The sequence below is a fragment of the Grammomys surdaster genome, unplaced genomic scaffold (assembly GCF_004785775.1).
Source record: "Grammomys surdaster isolate TR1022 unplaced genomic scaffold, NIH_TR_1.0 125925, whole genome shotgun sequence".
Lineage (NCBI taxonomy): Eukaryota > Metazoa > Chordata > Mammalia > Rodentia > Muridae > Grammomys > Grammomys surdaster.
The window spans coordinates 321,174-342,104 of record NW_021620749.1 but is presented as its reverse complement, the minus strand read 5'-3'; positions in this window follow the sequence as shown (position 1 = coordinate 342,104).

Genomic DNA, 20,931 nt, shown 5'->3' with positions numbered 1-20,931 from the left:
ATATACATCGTACAACAACACACACAACTAACATACCTCATACCACACATCTCACAATTCAAACACGGTATGGAGCTGTATGACACACACTATAGACGCCACACATAACTTTACATACTTCATACCACACACACTTCACACACCTCACACAACACACACCTAACATTCTTTATACCACATGCACACTACATTCATCACAATTCACATATTATGGAGTGAATACTACACACACCACATACCACACACACGACACACACGCACCACATAGTTGACACACCACACACCTCATACCACATATACCTCATATACACTTCCCATCTCATACAACTCACACCTCACACAACTCACATACGCCAACCTCATAGACCTCACAGCTCACGCCACACACATTTCATGCCACATATACACCTCACACCTCACGTATCATACACACTACACACCTCTCATACCACACAGACTACATACACACTACTCATCTCACACTTTATACGTAAGATGGCATTACATGTACACTTTACACATCACACTCAATAGATATGCTACATAATATATCTCCATATATACTGAAGCACACATACCACGTATCATGCACACTGCACACTGCATATCTCACACCACATACACTACATGCCACATACCACACATTTCACAAATCCACACCCTGTGGTTCATTCCCCACCCATCTCACCCCATATACAGATATCTAAGAGTGGCCAAGGCAGAGATTCCCTCCTAAGGAAGACTTCTCTGTGTGGTGGCTCAGCTGTGGCTACTAGTTTTGTACACTGGAGTCCTTCAACTTCCTTAGTCTTTGTGACGTATGGGCTTTGTAGCCTGTGGATTCAAGACAGACTAGGTAGCCTCTAGCATGTAAGGTCACCAGGTTTCCTATCCCCACCATCTCCCACCCTACCTCCCCCACCCACACACACCCTGGTCACCTAAAGCTTTGGGCCCTGGAAAAGCCTCGATTTTATGCTGTGTCAGTGTAACATGGCAGTATAGCAGATGGTCACAAACTATGTGGTTTAAGCCAACAATGATTTATTCTCCACAACTCTTGGGACCAGAACTCCAAAATCAATGTATCAACAAGGGCACGCTTCCTCTGAAGGATCTTTCCTCATCCTTAAAGCAGGTGTCCTTTGGCTCTAGTTGAATAGCTTGGCTGCTGCAGTATGTCTCTCTCTCTCTCTCTCTCTCTCTCTCTCTCTCTCTCTCTCTCTCTCCCCCTCTCCCTCTCTCTCTCGTGTGTGTGTCTCTGTGTGTGTGTGTCTGTGTGTCTATGTATGTATGTCTGTGTGTATATCTGTGTGTGTGTGTGTGTCTATGTAAGGAAACAGACTTATTAGATTTGGGCACGTCATCCTAATGTACCATGTTCTCATTTTAATTTAACTAATTGTGTCTGTAAAGACTACATTTTCAGTTAAATTTCAGGTAGCCCTGAATTTTGGGAGACACTATCGAGCTGATGCATATACCAGGTAGTAGAGACAGAAGATAAAAATGTCCCAGACACATTTGTCTCATTTATCAATGTGTCTAGGTCCTCATTGTGTAAGAGGTTCTATGGAGGCCTGTCTATCCTGGCTTGGTGGGCTAGGTGGTGCCTCCAGGGTGTATAGTGTGTGGATATGGCTTTGCTTAGACACTAAGCCTGTCTGAGGTATGATGTTCTCTTCCCACAGCCCATTGCTATCATTTTAGCTGACTCAGGATTAGGGAAACTCCCTCTGACATCTGTGTACAGTTCAGTCCAGGGTGTCTCTCTGTGGGGCTGAGTCAGAAGACACTCATGTACATTCCCATCAGTGGGTCATACACAGGCATTCAACAACTTTAAAAGCAAAGAGAGACCCCCCACACTCCCCTCATATCACTTCAGTAACCCTGGCAAAGCTCCCAGCCAGAGTATCACCTGAAACATGAATGACCCATATTATTTATTGTTCTTGACCATGGTGAATGGCAAACCATATTCCCATGGTTAGTTAGGCACATGTATTAGTTATTTTTTGTCAACTTGCCAAAAGCTAGAGTAACCTAAAAAGAGGGAGGGAACCTCAATTGAGGTCTCACCTCCATTAGATTGCCCAATGGGTATATCCTCCGGGGCATTTTCTTAATTGCTAATTTATATAGGAGGGCCCAATCCACTGTGGGCAGTGCCATCCCTAGACATCCCTAGACTGTGGGCTATATAAGAAAAGAAGCTGAGCAAGTCAGAGGGAGCCAATAAGTAGCATTCTCCATGGTCTCTTCCTCAGGTTCCTGCTTTGAGTCCCTGTTCTGGCTTACTTCAATGGACTGTGCTATGAATATACAAGCCAAATATACTCTTCCCTCACAACAAGTTGGTTTGGTTAGTGATTTATCACAGCCTCAGAACTCAAACTAGGACAGCATATCAGTAACAAGACAGTCTTACAGACCTTTGCACTATGAGGTGATGGGTTTGACATAATGGTCAGTGGCAGAGTTGTGCAATCTTAAAGCTATAATTTTTTAGAAACGTCATACTCTCTGTAAAACAGGCATACTTGATCTTCATTTATAGGGCTGCCATTGATCCTGTGAGAAGCTGGGTGCCAAAGCACAGGTAGCAAGGAAAAAAACTATTTCCCAAGCTTCCTTGCCTGTCCCAGGTGAGAGACCACTGCTTCTTCCCCTTCTAGCTGGCTCATAAGTCAGCCAATTCTTCCAACCTTTCATGCAGGGACTAGTAAGCTCTAGCCCTACTGCCTATGTTTATAAATAAAGTTTTATTTAAATTTGTTTGCTTGCTATTCATAGTATTTCTGTACAACCACAGCAATGTGAGTCACCATACAGAGACCCCAGAGCAGGAGAAAAGCAGGGATGAATTAGCTTTCAGACAGTCCAGTCAGATAAAGGTAGAATGTTCATGGCAATTCACCACCCAAACCTGCAAATGACCCTGGAGCATATTATCAGTTGAACAGAGATGTATATATTAACACCATGGAGCAGCACAGCCCTAGTACACAGGCCCCAGGCATTTATAGAGCACAAGGAGAGATCTGGGGTCAGCAAGGTTCTGAGCGACTCCACTGATGCGTTTTATAAAATGTGGTATGATATGATTCCCATGCTGAGGCATTACCCCACCCTGATGTATCAGCCATATAACTAGTATAGTATAAAAGAAAGTTTATTGGGATGTGGGAAGGTGGTCTGAGGAAGGGAGTAGAGGCAAAGAAAGAATGGAGATAGAGAAGGACAAAAAACAGAAAGAGAGAGAGGAGAGAGAAGAGACAAGACCTGCCAGGAACAAGAAGAAAGAAGAGGAGAAGGAGGAAGAAGAAGAGGAAGAAGAGAAGAAGAGGTAGAGTAGGAGGAGAAAGAAGAAGAGATATGGGGAGGGAGGGAGGGAGGGAGGGAGGGAGGGAGAGAGAGAGAGAGAGAGAGAGAGAGAGAGAGAGAGAGAGAGAGAGAGAGAGAGAGAGAGAGACCTGAACAGTCCTTTTATAGATGAGCCAGGCTAATACCTGGTTGTTGCTGGGTAACGTTGGGCAGAGCCTAGAGGAAATGCTAACATCCACCTCCACCTTTGTTGATATTTTTCAAAGAAATTACTTCCTTCTTTTCCTTCAGTGCTGCGACCAAAGCATCTTCCTCAATAGAGGCTAAGTTTTCCTCTCACAGACTACTGACTCATTAGGATATGTGGAAGGAGCCCTCAAAGGAGTGTCTCTGAGGACTCAGAAGGCCCCTTTGCAGCTGTTCTGTGACTACCTTGTTTTGTGTGTTCTCTTCCAAGCCTTCCCAGCTCACAATATAGAAAGACTTCCACCTTTAGAGGACTTAAAAATGTTGCTTTAGGTGGACAATGGAGTGCATGTCTGTAACCCCAAGTTCTTAGGAAGCAGAGACAGGAAGCTTGGACTTCAAGGTACATGGTGAGTTTGAGACCAACCTGAGCTACATGAGACCCTGGTTTTGAAAATCTTAAAGGAGAAAGGGTTATTTTGGCTGGCTGTCACATGGCTTTGAAGGTACCACTGCTGAAGTGCCTGGTGTTTGGAGCTGGAAGATTGACAAATGACTGGTTCCTGTCATACCTCATATTTCTTGCATTTCACTTTCCTGGAAAACCAGCACCATCTGGATAACACCAAGGTCTGCTGCCAGCTCAAGATATAGCCTGACACCACCTGAGCCAAAATGCAGCAACCTCTGTGTGCCTGGTGCCTGGGTAGAAGAACCATGAAAAACATTTCCCTAGGCAGTGTCCAGACAGGGTCAGGGTGCTGTGTTAGAGCAAGGTGCCGCTTAAGATCTATTTTCTTAGTATCTCTCCTTTTAAATTATCTTGTGTTCTTATACCCTGGAGTCTTCAGTGAGTGGGATCTTGCTCTAAAGGCACCTCTGATACTGTCCTAGTGTGTACTGAAGACTTCTCTTTGGTAGCATTTATCTCTTTTATGACTGCAGTCACTTTGCCTTAATCTACCCTGTATGCAACTTTTAACACTCTTCTGTGTCTTTCTTTACTGAATTGTACATTATGTCTTTCTGTTCCACTTTTTTTTTTATCAGAATCTTCACTGTAAACTTTGCTACAAATAACCAACAGGAACCATGCCATAGCCTGGAGGCTATGCTGTCTTAAAATGTCTTTCATCAAAGAAATTAGCTCATTGCTTTTAAATTCAGCCTTATTCTGTTTTCAAGACATGAATAACACATAGCCGAGTTCTTTGCCAACATGTCACATAGATGGTCTATAACCCAATTCCCAAAGGAGTCTGTGAAGGTTAATATTGATTGACAACCTGACAGACTTAGCATTGCCTGGGCATGTCTGTGAGGGAGTTTCTAGAATAGGGTGATTGAAGTGAAAAGAGCCACCTTAACTGTGGGCAACACCATTCCATGGGCTTTGATTCTGGGCTGAATAAAACGGAGAAAGTGAGCTAAACATCAACATTCATCTTCTCTTCTTCCCCACTGCAGATGTAGCCACCTGTGATGTGTGCCACTGCATCTTCCCCAGTGAGGACTGAGTCCTAAAACTGTGAGCGGAAACAAAACCTTCCTTAGGCTGCTTCTTACTGGATACTTAGCCACAGAAGAGTCACTAATACAAATGTGTTCCCCTTTGAAACCACACAGACTTAGCATCCACTGTCTGCCTCTCCCTCAGCATTCAGATTCCAGGATTCCCTAGCCTAGTTCCACAGCCTCCTGAAATTCCTGAAATCAGCTGGGAATCAGTGTTCAAACAAGGAGGAGTCAGTAGCAGGCATTTCACATTCAACCCATAACAGGAATGTATCAGATATACCTGTTTGTATAGCATCTGCAAACAACATAAAGAAACAACAAGGTGGAGAAATGCCCCAACATGTGTGGCCATGTCCCCGAGGAGGAGGTAGAATTGTCACATCTGCACTCCTGTGTCATCCATGTATCTTGCCACCACACCCTGGCCCACCTGAGTCAGCTCCAGCCAGGCCTGGCAAGTGTGGCCGTGACTTATCACTAATCTCCCTGAGAAGCCGGCTCACCATTCATTCATCTTTAAAAGCCCTAGGGTGACTCACGAGGCTCTGCACAAGGGAACTGATGAGGCAACGCATTTGCCTTCTACAATTTGTAGAAGCTGTGATGAGCAACTCAGGCTGTGATTAAAGGAATAGAACTGGACTTCATTGCACATCGCCAGAGCAGCCACAGGACAAGAGGTTCTAGGTCATGTTACACGGTCTGCTAACCCCTTTCTAAAGATTCAGATCATTGTCCAGTCATTGGCCAGAAGTTACTCTTTCAGATCACAACAGTTAATCAGTTCCTACACGTGCATTGTTGAAGATAGAAGTATTTGTCCCTAAAGCCACATGGATATCTCCTCTGTGTTTGTCTCTCCCTGTCTCTGTCTTTGTTCTGACTTTCTCTGTCTCTGTGTGTCTCTGTTCTCTCTGTGTCTCTCAGTCTCTTTGTCTCTCAGTCTCTCTATTTCTTGGTCTCTGTCTTCCTCCCCCCCCCCGTGTGTGTGTATGTAAGAGAGAGAGAGAGAGAGAGAGGTGTCAAAGGACAATTTGTGGGATTCAGTTCTCTCCTCCATGATATAGGTCCTAGGGATTGAATTCAGTTTATTGGACTCGGTGGTGCCTTTACCCACAGAGCCATTTTGTTGGTTCCCACCTCATTGGTTTACTGTTCTGTTCTGTTTTTTTAGATTGACTCTCTCACTGGGACCTAGTGCTCTCTGATTTGATTAGACTGGCTGGCCCACAACCCACCTGTCTCCTCTATAGAGCTGGGGTGTTGGAGATAGAACTCAGGGCCTCATGTTTGCAGAGCTAGCACTCTACTGCCGGAGCTACCTCTCCAGCCCTAGAGTCATTTCTTTATTTTGGTTTATGGCTCTCTCCCCTTCCGTGTCATGTCATGCTGTATCTGAGGTATGTCTTCCCTTCAGATGGTGAATGCACTTGAGACATCTCCTTTCCTTGGCAGGTGACAGGCTCCCAAATGATTTTCCCTTCCCATCCTCTTGTTCCATTTGTAACTCTAACCCCACCCCCCAAAAAAAGGTGGCTTGTGAGGTAGGAAATGAAAGAGGGGAGGGGAATGAGGCTTGGCTATAAAAACTGCTGTTCTTGTCACTCTGGACATATCCTTGGCCTTAGCCTGTCAGAGCTCCTGTTACAATGGACCTCAAACCAGAGGGGCTCATCTGACAGAATTTTACTGGATGGCTTCAAATAACAGAATTCTGGGACTCCTAGGAGGACTCTGTTTTGAACCTTGCTGTCAACTTCTGAAATACCAACACCCGTAGCATTTTGTGACCTATGTCCATACCACTTTCTCTGGACTAGCCTTCACATAGTCTAGTCCTCTCTGGACTTCAAGATCTCGGTGCGACCTTCTCTGTTCTTAAAAGGACATTCTCCTTGTAATAGGAGTCATCAGGGTCAGTGTGCCCTCATCTGTCATGTTTGATCATGTTGGTAAAGATTTGGTATGCAAATACCCACTGCCCAGTACTGGGCTTATGACTTGAGCATGACTTTGGGGGACACAATTCAATCACTGCACAAAAGAGTAGGGACAAGCATAAAGGTCTGCATGAGGTCCTGGATTGGAGCAGGAGGAGGACATCCACACCTGAACCCACCTGCTCACAGTGGGCATGAGTCCTGATCATCAGACCCTGAAATGATGTCTCTGAGAAGGACAATGTTTGCAATCCTGGTACCCTGGGACCTCTTGAAAGGAAGATGGATTATGCTGTTTCTTGAGAGTATCTGAGTGTGGAGCTGGCATCACCTTGGTGACAGAAAATGTGGAAAATGTGTAGCAAATGGGCTCCTCTCCAGATCTGCCAGTGCAGCCCGGGACCGATATGCTGGGGTATGATGCTCCTGAGCAGGCCTGACTAGAAACAGATGTGTAGTGTATTTCTACTGAGCTCATCAGGCCTCTGGACCAGGACACAGGGTAACCCCCACTGAGGATTGGGACAGGAATTTGCTTCTCTGGGATACAATTTAGTGAACAGGAGAAAAGACATCACTCCCAGTGTGGCCCATGGGGGTAGGGCAGGGGAAGTCTGTCAGTAGCAACTTAGCTGGTAGCCTTCCCAGCCACAAGTGACTTTTCAGTGTCTTCCATGATAGGTGTGATGAGGGGCCTGTGATGTCTAGGGCTGACCCAGGTAGAGGCCCATTGGAGCCACCTAGGTCAGCAGCCCATTTTGGGAGCCCATGAGGAGGCAGCAGCCTGCCCAGTCAGCGTTGAAGTATTTTTTAATTAATAAATCCTGTTGGTGGGTTTGCTACCCACCTCAGTGGTTCATGTTCCTGAATCAAAGACACATGTACAGCCTTTATATTTTATATGCCTTAAACAACACAATAGTTGGGTCCCTGCCTAACTTCCGTGCTATTAATCTACCTCCTGCCAATAACCCTGAGTTATTACTTCCTAATTCTATGTTCTATCTTAGCTGCCCTGGACTCTGTTTGGCAGCCCTCTGGGTTATGTTTTCCTGGCTCCTTCACATGGCAGCTCTCTCTGTCCTACACTCTTCTCAGGCATAGCACCTCTCCTCTCCTCCACACTCTTCCATCATGGTGGGTCTCCTCCTCTTCCTCCTCCTCCTCCTCCTCCTCTTTTTCCTCCTCTTCCTCCTCCTCTTCCTCCTCCTCTTCCTCCTCCTCCTCCTCCTCCTCTTCCTCCTCCTCCTCCTCCTCCTCCTCCTCCTCCTCCTCCTCCTCCTCCTCTTTTTCCTTCTCTTCCCAGCCCCAAGCCTGGGAATCTTAATATCCCTCACCTCTCTGTCCTCTCCAGCTACTGGCTGTTGGCATCTTTATTTACCAATCAGAACCAGCTGGGGACAGGTTCCCAGAAGCTATGTGCAGGCAGTCTTGTGTAAAGAGTATTTTGGGGAACACAATTAGCATTAGAATACAAGTAGCTACAAGTCAGAGCAAAACCTGACCCTGAAGAACTCCAGTTATGGAGGCACAGGCCCCAGCACTTGGCTGGGTCTTACCTCAGTTTGTGTTTGTTGCCATCTAGGTGTAAACATACCATTTGTCAGAACTAAAGTCCTGATTAAGGACCTCTTTTTAAAAGAAGAAAACAGATTAGGTTTTATTAAGATCCAGATGTCAGTTCCCACTTAGAATATGGACAAAGCACCAAAGGTAATCAGAGTTTGGGAATTCCGGTTTTCCCTCTGTGCTGTGGATGGCAATCTGACCTCAACATTAGTCTTATTTTAACTGTGATAAAATGTTGATGCCCTCTCCATACTCTGTAGCGTCCAGAAGCTCTGAGCACTTCCAGTTGCCAGGCCAACGGGAAGCTCCAAGCTTCCGTTCATTCTCTTGTATATAGAGGCCCCTCCACCTCTGATGGAGAGTGCCACCATAGACCTGTGTAGGTGTCAGAGGCTGCATAGGAAGGCTTTAAGACCTGGCTGGGCAGGCTGCACTGAGCACCTTCTGTTCAGTATTCACTAGCTGCCTAATACAGAGAACCAGTGACCAGAGACAGGGTTCCCTCAAGCCCCTCCTTCCATCCTGGTCCAAAATCTTCACTGGCAGCTCATGATGTCAGAGCAGTTGGAAAGGCCCCACTCTAGATGCCTTGGTTTTGTGTCACTTGTAAGAGGGCAGTATCCTCATAGCTCTCTGCACTGGATGAAAGGCACCCAGTGAAAGGACAGATATAATGGAGCCACCTGAAGCTCCTGTCAACATAACAGTGCTGAGCCCCGGGTTAGATTCTCAGGAACCCCAGCCTGGCTGGTGTAGCTGGAATGAGAAGCAGACAGAGAGCCAGGGAGCCAAAGGCCACTCTACCCTGCTCTCAGCCTGCCCACCTTTTGAGTACACTTCTTCCCTTGGCTACCAATGTTACCTGTTCCGTTGCCTACCCTTCCATGCCCAGATCTCAGGTAGGCTGCTGAGCAGAAAGAACAGGCTGTTCCCTATATATTTCATACTGAGGCCTGGCCTTCATAAGCATTTCATTGAACCACTCTGCTACAAATGAGAATTTGGCAGAATCCCAAATTTCCTCATTACCCAGGATTTTATTACTCTGACCATCCACTCCTTCATCCATTTCTCCATCTATCCACCAGTCATTCATCACCCACCTGTCATCCACCATTCATTTATCATCTCCCACCCACATATCTTCCATGGATGGGCAATCTTTTGCCTACTACCTGTTAAGTCTCAGAGACAAGTACCAAGCACTACAGTGCTCCTCTCTAGAGTACAGAGTCTTTCTATGCGGCCTCAGACCACTGCTGAAACAGAAAGACATCATGGGGAAAGCCATCATGAACCACCTTCATAGTTTGCACTCCAGTAGCCTGTGTTTACCACTTGCTCAGCAGCAGAGCCTGGGAACACTCAGGAAGGAGCCCTCAGTGACACCCTGCCCCAGGCCCAGATGATCAGCAGGCCTGTGCCAGTCTGCACAAGACTTCCCTGAAGCCACTGAAGATCAATAACACTACATTTTTCTCATTTCAATAAAGATACAAAGAGTGCTTCTGGAGAGGAAGCCAAAAAAAACAACACCCTTAAGTTGGCCCTTTGGGGACATTCTTGGCTGCCTTGCTCTGGTTGTTTTTCACAAGGAGGGGGAGCAGGGCAGCTGGGTGGAGCTGCCTTGACAGTTTACCTATGACTCAGGCTCCAAGAATGCCAACCACCTACCTCTGTCCTCCAGTAGAACCCACAGCCCCTGACCTGGTGACAGAGAGGACTGCGGTTAAGTGCTTGCAGGGAAGAGAGATTTAGAAGACCAGTCTGGGAAGGCGTGGGTCCCTGGAATAGTGGGTCTGGAATAGTGGAGCCCACTTATCAAAAGGAGGGGCAAGATGAGAAATTGAGATCTGAGGAGCCATGTGTGTCTGTGCAAGAAAGGAAAAAATAAAAGCCTATGGGCTTCTAGGTGCTCTATCATGCCACGTGGATCCTGGGGCATATCCCAAAGAGTAACCTTGGCCCCTGCAATCCAAATTCACCCTTAGATGATCCCAGCTTTGATGCAACCAGTGGCTTAGGAGGAGTCACTTGTGTTACTGTCAGGACAGACTCAGTGAAAGACCTTGTCATAACTGGAAACTCACAGTGTGTCATGGCAATCTGTGACTTACAAATTCTGCTTCTCTCATTGACCCTGGGAAAGCTCAGGCAAGGCAGGTATGCAGCTCAGAATGTCTGGCAATGTTTAGGGTGTAGGGAGATGTGTTTCCTCTGCCTAGTCCCTCCCCTGAACCAGGAGCCTGTAACTTTGGGCTCCTCCACTTCCCTGTACCTCATTTACTTACTATTAACCAGTGACAGTAATAACACACCTCCTCTTCCCTCTGAGGAATGTCAGTGAAGGCTTTGAGCTCCAGGGGAAAGGCGCCAAGTTGCTGCAAGCTGTTATTAGACATAATTGGGCTTGCAACGGGGTAAACTTCAAAGTGACTAGACTCAGTTTACTTTAGCTGCTTTCCTTCTCCCCTCTCTGTCTCCCTCCACCATGCTGTTGCTACTTCTTCCCACCCATCACATCATCATCATCCTGCTCCTACCCCTCACATCCTCTTTCTATCATACTTAATTCTTCCAGATAACACCCTTCATCAGGCATTATATCTCGACAGTGATAGGCTGGCGGGGTGTGAGCATTGAATCCAAGCCTCAGACCCCAGAGGTGAGGATTGCTCATTCAGCCACCTGCTTACCCCACCATAACCTACTCTCCATTTTCCATCTGCCTGTTCACCCTTCAATCCTTCCATCATCCATGCATCTACCAACTATTCACCCATTTAATTAGTGTCTACCCATGTATCTCCCCACTCTATCTATTTACCTCTCTACCTTCCATTAAACCTTCACCTACCTACCCACTCATCCATCCATCTGCCAACCTATCCTGGGCTGGCTCTGCCATGCCTCTGTTAGTTCTAAAGACATCTAGCAGCAAAGCCTAGCTCTGCCATCATTTCCAGCCCAGGCTCTTCACAGAGATCCCTTGCCTTGCCCTTCTTCATTCTTCTTACCCCAGCCCATGCACTGTGCTCCTCTGTGGTAGTAAAGGTAGGAGGCAGGAGCAGGAAGAGACACTAAAGCCCCTGTCACTCCCTCTGACCTCATGATTCCTAGGAGTTGTTTTCAAGGGAATCATGGTGCAAGCAGCTACATGTGTGCCCTGGGAAAGGAGCCCAAAGTGGGCAGCCTCCTGAAAATGAACCACTGGCTGGCTCCCAGGGCAGTCCCTCCCATCATCTTTGACAAGACTAGAACTCCGAAAAAGGACAGGTTCCCAGAGAGCAGCTTACACAGGGTGGTCCTGGAACCAAGAGCATCAGACTCTAAAAAGCCAGCTGACACATGCATGTTCCCAGCGGGTGTTTTAAGTCTGCTTAAGGCTGGGCAAGAATCTGTGCACGAGCTAATTTCCAGTGTTCTCCAGTACCAGCACCATGTGTGAGAACTTCAGCTCAAAAAAAACAGTGTTGGGTGAGCTTCCTCCTGGGATGTTCCCTACCCTGAACCCAACAGTGGCATAGCATTGCTGTGGCTGAGACCTGTTCCACTAGGTGCTTTTGCTAATATGAGGACATGAGCTTTCCCTTCTTATTATCATCCTGAAGTAGGGAAAGGCAAGAGAAACTCTGGAATGTCAGAAGAACAGTTGCCCCTTCCCTTATTCGGAACACCTCAGATTAGGGCTAGGCCAGTCCAAGCAAGGTCAAGTGGGTAGAGCCATCTGCCCCTCACCTCCATTCTCACACACCAGCCCTGCTCACCACAAAGGGCATTTGTGGAAGGTGAAATTTATTTTATGGGTCTTCTACAGTATGTAGGGCAGCCTGCCAGGTGCTTGGTTGGTTGCTTGTTTTCTGTGGTGCTAGAGACGTAACTAGAGTCTCCTGCATGCCAGACAAGTGCTCTACACTGAGCTCCAGCCCAGTCCTTTTCAGATGCCTTATATAATGACCTGCTTCCCCTCATCTCTCCTTATCTCATTCTTCTTCTCCTTGTAGCCTTCCTTCATAAGACTTTTTTACCCAGTGCCTACAGTAGTCCACTCATGCTCCAGACACTTAGAGCATCTGTGAAGCACACACTGTCTGAGCAGCAACTGGACCAGCATAGTAGAATGAGGAACTGCAAGGAACAGCATCTGACACTAGATCAGAAAAGAAGTGCAAGTGACAGTCACCCCAAAACCTCACAGGGAAAACAGTCATTATACAGACTTCCTCATGAGCAGGAAGCTAGGCTAGGCTCAGCTAGGCAACTCTTCTATGGCCATCCTGGTGTCCTTTGTGTGACATGTAGGTAACACGATGACTTGGTGTTGCCTGGTTCTCTCTGTAGTTCTTTTCTCCCTTAGGGCTTTGCTTCCCACAGCAAAATCTTTAGAATTCCGTCTATGACACTCCTAGAGCAAGCTGGCCCTGTGATTCTCAGAGTTCTCAAGAGTGCAAAAGTAGAGGTTGACCATCTCTTAATATTGAAACCCATACACTGCAGAATTTAAACCCATAAAAGCTGCCATATTCTGCTAGGGAAAGTGAGTCTCTGAGCCAGCCAGACAAAAGCGAAGTAGGCCTGATGCTGGGATGGGATTCACAAAGGACTGCAGATGTAGAAGGGAGATCATGGAAGACACAGACCAGCTGTTACAGGGACAAGGAGAGGCTGCAGGCTACTGGGGAACTTTATCTTCATCACACATGATGATAGAAGCCACTGGTTAATGGCCTCCATGGAGTCACGATCAGAGGTGCTAGGTCAAAGACAAGAACACTTAGAGAGCAAGTGCTCTGTAGGTCATGGTGTCACCATTGTGGATGTAACTGTGACTGAGGTTGTGAGTCTAAGGTAGGATCATGCTCATGATGGCCTAGAAGATAAGGGCAGAAAAAAGCCTCTACGCTGGAATGACAGAGCCGATGTGATGGCTGCCACCTTCTGGCAGGGGGCTGGGCGTGACTTTTTGTCCCCTGCCTCCTCTCAACCCCCCATAGAGAAAACAGAAGGGAGGCATTTCCACAAGCTATGCTGGGAAAAAAAAAGCATGTTCCAGGCCCTGTAGCTAATGGGGAGTTCAGCTTGGATAAGTGGGATATGGGCTCCCAACCCAGATAAATGTCCAAGTGAGGTCCCATCCTTCCAACAGGCAAGCTTACAGTTAGCGTGAAGAGACAAGAGGTTCTCAGATAGTCGAGCTCCTCCTTTGGAAGAAACAGAGGAGATGGGTAACAGAGCCTGAGAGAATGGGGTAGGATGATGTCACACAGTACAAACTTGAAAGTATGACAGGCAGAAAGTGGTCATCTACCAGTGGCTCGCTGACCTCAGTGAGGAAGCTTGTGGGGTGGTAAGACTGGCTCAGGAAGTTCAGATGAAACACAACACCAAGAAATGGATGCCTTAAGATGCTGCTGGGCTGGTACAACAAAAAGGCTCAGCAGAGATAATGCCTAGTCTGTAGGCTCTTCACGTCTCTCTATACAAAATACAGTTATATGACTGTCATATAGCAACATCGCCGCTGTTTTTCTACAAGTTCTTACATTCCTTAGCAGAGTTGTCCAATATCTTGCCTATAGTCAAGACAAAGGCTTGAGCCCCGAGACAAGGGTGGGATTGTGGTTTGTATATGAAATGCACACATCTCACCCTTCACTCCATGGGCCCCAGGTGATGGTGTTCTGTGGGGTCTTTAGCTCAGTGGTTCTCAACATTCCTAATGCTGTGACCCTTTAAAACAGTTCTTCATGCTGTGGTGACCCCCAACAGTAAAATGATCTTGTTGCTGCTTAATAACTGTAACTTTTGCTACTGCTGTGAATTGAAATGTAAATATTTGATATGCAGGACGGCCGATATGTGACCCCTATGTGACCATGTCATGAGGACTATGACAGGTTGAGAACCAGTGTTTAAGGAGATGGAACCTTGATAGAGGATGTTGAATAATTGGGGGGTGGTGCTTGAGGACCATAAGCTACCTCTGGTTCTGGTTCTGGTCCTGGTCTCCCTGCTCCCAGATCTACCTATGGCCACACCTTCCCACCATGCTGTGATCCAAAGTGAGCCTCACCTCCTTCAAGTCACTTCTGTCAACTGTTTGGTCAGGGAGGAGAGAAGCAAAGTAATAAGGTGTGTGTGGAGGTGGGGGAGATCCCTCTGTGGGTTCGTTTGATAAGAGAGAGGCTAAGATTGGGGTGAAATGGCCAAGCAGGATTTTCTTGAACCTTCTTTTCAGGTAAGTAATAAAGACACAGAAAGGAAATGAAGGGTCCCAGAGGTCCTGTAAGAATGGGTGGGGTCAGGGTTAGAGACATGCTACCAAGAACAAGAGGTCTAACCCTATCCATTTCCTGGGAGAGCTAGGGTTTGATCAACGCAGGGCTTAAAGAACAATGACCCCTTTGGTTCAGTTTCCTGGTACTGTTCAAGTAGTAGCTATAGTCACAGGTGACCAGTAGTCACATGGTACATGGGGACATCTTATATCTGGCATGGAAATCATGTTTGCCCCACCTTTTTTCTCATACTCATACACTGGTCCCAAGTACTAAACATTAAACAGAAGAAGAAGAACATGTTCTATGAGGAACACCTAAGGTTTAGGGCTTTCTGCCTGCTGATAACTACATAGGCATTACCATCAGCAATGACTCTGAAGCCACAAATCCCTTTGGGAGTAGCAGAGAAGCCTCAAAGATTTCCCCCCCTCATGACCATGTGCAACAGACCTGCCAGATGCCCCTGTCACTGGCTAGACTTTCTGAAAGGAACAGATTGAGCAGAATCAGTTCCGTCAAAAGAAAAGGGGTTTTAAGAGCTACAGAACTCTCTTAATATAAGTGGGCAGTCCTGTTGTGCAGGTAATTTCTGACACAGGGGGGTGGGAGGAAGAAGAGGTAGCAGAGACAGATTAGGGTTAGGATGGGATGAGGGCAGAAGGACAGGCCAGTGAGATTCCTCATCACACAAAGATGATTTAAGTTCCTTTGTTTTGGAGTATCACGAAATGCATTAATTTTCACAGCATAATATTTAATTCCCCTGAAGTTCTGAAATTTGATCCACAAATCGAGTCATTTTGTTCATAATTCTAGGAATTTTCATATCATTGTCAGGGGAGTATAATTTGCTCACTGTTGGAACTAAAGGCTTTGAACTAGTGAATTATGAAACTTAGTCAAATTCACAAGCCTGATACATCAGGTTCCCTCAAATACACTCCAGACTTCCTTTGCAAGTCAAACCCATTACCTCTTAAAATGACTTCTAGGGGCCCTGAGAAAACAAAGCATCTCCCATACTGAAATCAGACCACTAAATCTAGCGAACAGAGTGTAAACCAGGTGAACATCTCATGTCCCTGGCTATCCCTTTCCTGTGCACTCAGAAACCTGCTCCTGCACACTGACATCTGAAATCAAGGTCAGAAAATAATGTCTCAGTAGCAGCAGCCGCACTGACTTCCTGCAGCGTGCCCACTTCTCTATATATTTCATATTCCAGTACCTCCCAGGACTGACATTTCCATCCTTACTTAATCCCACGGTGCTGACATTTGGGAATGGAGTTGCTCCAGCCTTTGGTTGGAAGACTCTGGCCAATGTAAGAAGAAGCATTCCTCTGAGGCATACAGGGATGGGTCCCTAGCTGAATGTTTTTAAAGTGGATACCAGGCTTGACTCTCTGATACGTAGGCAGCTGAGGTTGTTACTCTAGGGATCAGAGTGGTCAAACGCCAAGGTCCCCTAGGTTCTTCCTGTCCCAAGTATTTTTTATTGAATTTTGAAATCACCCCAGGAAGATGGAGGGACTCAAAGAGGAGGCCCAGAACCAAGGAGTAAGGTGCCCAGTATCAGGCCTTTCTTGTCCACCCTGTGACCTAGTGTCCCCAGGTATGAGTGAGAACTCAGCAAAACACACAAGACCAAACCTGTCCAGTAGGCATCAGAGTTAGTCACATGTAGGGTGAAGGCATTTAATCATGTCTCCAGTTCAATGAAACACAGTGTTCTTTCCCAAAAGGTCTTTTTTTTTTTTTTCAAAGTTCCAAGTTAAAAACCTTGATATTTAAGAATGGCAAAAGTAGGTAATTTCACAACTTGAAAAATTATATGGAGGTTGTGGTGGTGCACCAGTAGGAAATGCTGAAGAGACACAGGCAGAAGGATTGTGAGTTTAAGGCCATCCTAAGCTACATGTTGGGCAGACCAGATGTCTCAACAAGAAAAACCACTAGCTATGCAAGCCTGGCAACCTGAGTTGGCCCCAAGAACCTGGGTAAAAAGTTGAATGCAGTAGTGACATCTGTAATCCCAGTTATCCTGAGGGGAAATGGCCGGCAGAGACAGAATTGACTAGAAGTTCATCCATGCAACAGAGCAGCAAACAAGAGAGATCCCAACTCAAAACAAGGTGGAAGGAGAGAACCAACTCTCAAAAGTTATTCTGTCATCTCTACAGCATTGCATATATACACTTACATACATACATACACACACACACACAAATGTAAGCAACTGAAAACTACCAACAATTGGACACAGATTAAATAAATTACCATAAGCCCATAAAATACACTACTTCACAGCTATTAAAAACAATTAAAAAGAGATACTGAACAAGGGAAAATGCTTGTGGCATACAGGAAATGACACAATTTTATATACTATGTGAGAGAATTTGTATAAAATTTTCTTGTGAGTAGTTAAAAGCTAAGACTTAAGCAGAAAAAAAATGCACTGTTAGAAGATTAATGTAAAAGGCTGGGGGAATGGCTCACCAATTAAGAGCACTTGTTGCTCTTGCAAATGACCCAGTTTGGTTCCCAGCACCAACATAATGGTTCACAACCATCTATAACTCCAGTTTCAGGAGATCTAACACCCTCTTCTAATCTCTGTAGGTGCCAGGCCCACATACGGTGCACATATGTTCATGATGTTAAACATTCATACACATTGAATAAAATAAATAAACATTTTTTGAAAACTTTAAAAAGCAAATCCCATTCACTCACTGAAGACTTTGAGGGAAGCGCTCCAGTTTCATCTGTGCCTCACTGATTTCGAGCTTCATCTAGCCAGTGACGAGGAGGTGAATTCTGAGAACTCTCAGGAACCTGGCACTCACTAGGATCGGACCTCCTGCAGGGCCATGGACTCTATGAGCCTGGATGGGTAGGGCACATGGATCTAGCCATGCCTCTCTGTAACATTTATCTGTGTGTGTAGACACGCACAGCATCACCTTGTAGAACACATAAGATAGCAAAATAGAATTTAAAGTGGTTGTTCTAAAGGTAAAGGAAAAGAATTGTTATAATGTTCTCTTTATTTCCCAACAGACTGAAAATGTCAATCAGCAATCTTAGATCTAGGACTCTTCCCATCAGTGATGAATGAAGAAAGAGATGACAGACCAGAGAGGTGAAATACCTTGCCCTAGATCACATAGGCAGCAAAGCTGGCTCTCAAACCCTGTTTGCCTACATCTTGAACCGGGATGAGAGGCAGAGAGCCTGACTCCACCCAGAAATGGTAGTTGGAGGATGAGGGTCAAAGCAGATATTAAGAAGTCCTAGGTCCCACCAAGCCCCCAGAAGCAATGAGGGCAAGCCCTAAGCCGTGTCCTGGTCAGTGTGGTAGGGGAGGGATGGGACTGTCACCAGAGCTTGAGCTGAGGAAGGACAAAGGTCAAGAATAGAAGACCATCTGATTGGAGCTAAGACTCACACTACGAGTCAGTGAGGGGGGTCTAAGACACTCCTGCTTTAGAGCTTTTTGTTTTCATGCTTTGCACTTCTAGAACCTTGTGTAGACTCTGTCACCCACTAAGCCACATCCCCAGCACCTAGGTGACCTTTCCAGTTTTTTAAATTAAAAAAAAAAAAACTGAGATGGCTCAGTAAGTGAACGTGATTGCTACCAAACCTGACGACCTGGGTTTGGTCCCTGGGAACCACATGGTAGGAAGAGAAAATGTACTCCCTGAAGTGGTCCTTTGAGTTACAGCCCACCCTGAGATAAATGAATAAATAAAGTATTAAAATAAAAGGGTATTATTAATATATTATAAATCTTACAGACTGTCTAGGTCATTGTTCTCATTGTGCTGATTGGTTTTGTGTCAACTTGACACAGGCTGGAGTTATCTGAACAGGAGGGAGCCTCAACTGAGGAAATGCCGCCATAAGAACTGGCTACCTGGCATTTCTTAATCAGTGACTGATGGGGAGCAATGGATGCTGCTGAATCAGCTGTGATTAAGAAGAGGCCAGCATCATTGAGACAGAGTCTTCTAGGAAGTGTTTCTTCAGGATCAGCACTCAGGAGATGTGTTGAAGAAGTGGCCAAGGTTGTATGTACCTCATGCTGACAGCTAAACTTGGTTATGTAAGACTCACTGGTGCTTTCTCCATGAAGACATCATGGAGAACAGCTGAAGTCTGACACTATGTGGCAGGGTTAGAGACCCTCAAGAGACCTAGGAGAGACTATTTGTGAAAATGCAGCCCGACTAACAGCAGGTGTGAGGTGGAGCCAGCTGGAGCCTAGAAGACAAGCTATGTATGCTGCAGAGGAAAGAGCTAAAAAGAAAAAGTGACTAAAGGCCTTTGGAGGAGCCCAGAATATCATGAATGAATCCCACATAATTAGACATTTAGTTACTAACATCTTTGGAGTTTATTTTTGCTTTGTTAAGATTTTGAGTGTTCCCTAGTTCTTTCCTCTTGGAGTAAGAAACTGTTTTTGTTTTTGTTTTTGTTTTTAATTTTCTAGGAGCCTACAGTTGAGAGGGATTTTAAAAGAAGACTGATTTATTGGAGACTGTGGGATTTTACATTTGTTGTGTGTTTATATTAATAAATGATCTTGGGATAGAAAATAAAGGACAGGTTATGGTTAGCAGTGATGTGCTTGTGTGTCAAGCTGACAAAGGGTCAATTGTGCTGGCTGTTTTTGTGTTAATTTTGCACAGGCTGTGTGCAAGGAGGACACATCAACTGAGAAAATGCTTCCATAAGATCCAGCTGTAGGGCATTTTCCTAATTAGTGATTGATGTGAGAGGCTCTAGCCCATTGTGGATGGTGCCATCCTTGAGCTGGTTGTCCTGGATTCTATAAGAAAGTGGTTGACCAAGCCATAAAAAGCAAGCTGGTAAACAGCACCCCTCCATGGCCTCTGTATCAGCTCCTGCCTCCAGGTTTCTGCTCTACTTGTGTTCCAGTCCTGACTTCCTTTGATGAGGAACAGTGATATAGAATTGTAAGTCAAATAAGCCCTTACTTCCTCAAGTTTCTTTGGTCATAGAGTTTCATCAGAGCAACGGTAATCTTAACTAAGACACTCATCCATTTAAAAGTTACATAGTCTTGGATTACTGTCAGTCCATCCCAGAATATTGTCATCAGCTGAGGATGAGGTCTTGTGTCTTTAATTGCCATCCAACCTCTTTCCCTAGCTGCCAGCAGCTGACCTTCTACTGTGGGCAGCCTGGTCTAAAACATTTCACAGTGTCAGGTACCATGTGTCCTTTGAACCATGTGCTGCTCTTGGGTTCATCTACAGAAGCCTGATTTGGAGCATCCTTCTTTGCAATGGCTGAGTCACCATACTGCACAGATATTCTGTGGCATAGCTGTGGACCATGGATGAGGCTCTGTTTCCTGAGCCCCAGCAGGATGCTCCAGGAAGCTCTTCCACATTGTCCTCCATTCTGTCTAGAATGGCCTTGGTCTCAGTTTCTGGGTTTCTTAACCTGAGACCCATCTGTTGGATGTTGCTAGAGACTGTGCCTATGCCAGCCATCTCCTACTTCGTATGCTTCTAGTCACATGGGAATTGGCATATGAAATATCAAGGACATGAATGTTTACACTGTATCCTGCATCTTCCTGCCCCAGCTCTGTGTCTCATTCAAGACTATCAGGCTCCACTTCATCTGATGTGGATTAGAGAGGTACCCAAGATACAGAGCAGACCACCTCTCAGCCCACTGAAGCTACTAAGCATGCTCACCACAGCAGGAGGTATACAGAGGCATAATGGCCTCTCCTTCACCATGGGAGAATGTTCTGGCTTGACAGAATTCACCATTCACTAGCCCTAGGTCTTTGCTTCATTTCAGACAGCCTGGGTCTCACATGGCATCCAGAATACTGACACGTCCTGCTCTTGAGTCTAGTTACCTCTAGTTACCATGGTGCTCACATCTGGACCACCACAATGCTCAGCAGGTTGTATAGATAATCCAGGTCACAGTCTGTATGGGAAATGAGAGGAGCAGAGGAGAGATGACGCTTGTGTTGGGTCCTCCCTGTGGAATGCAGACTTCTTGAGCATGGATCTGTAAATGGCATGCAAAGGGGCTGTTGATGAACATCCCAAG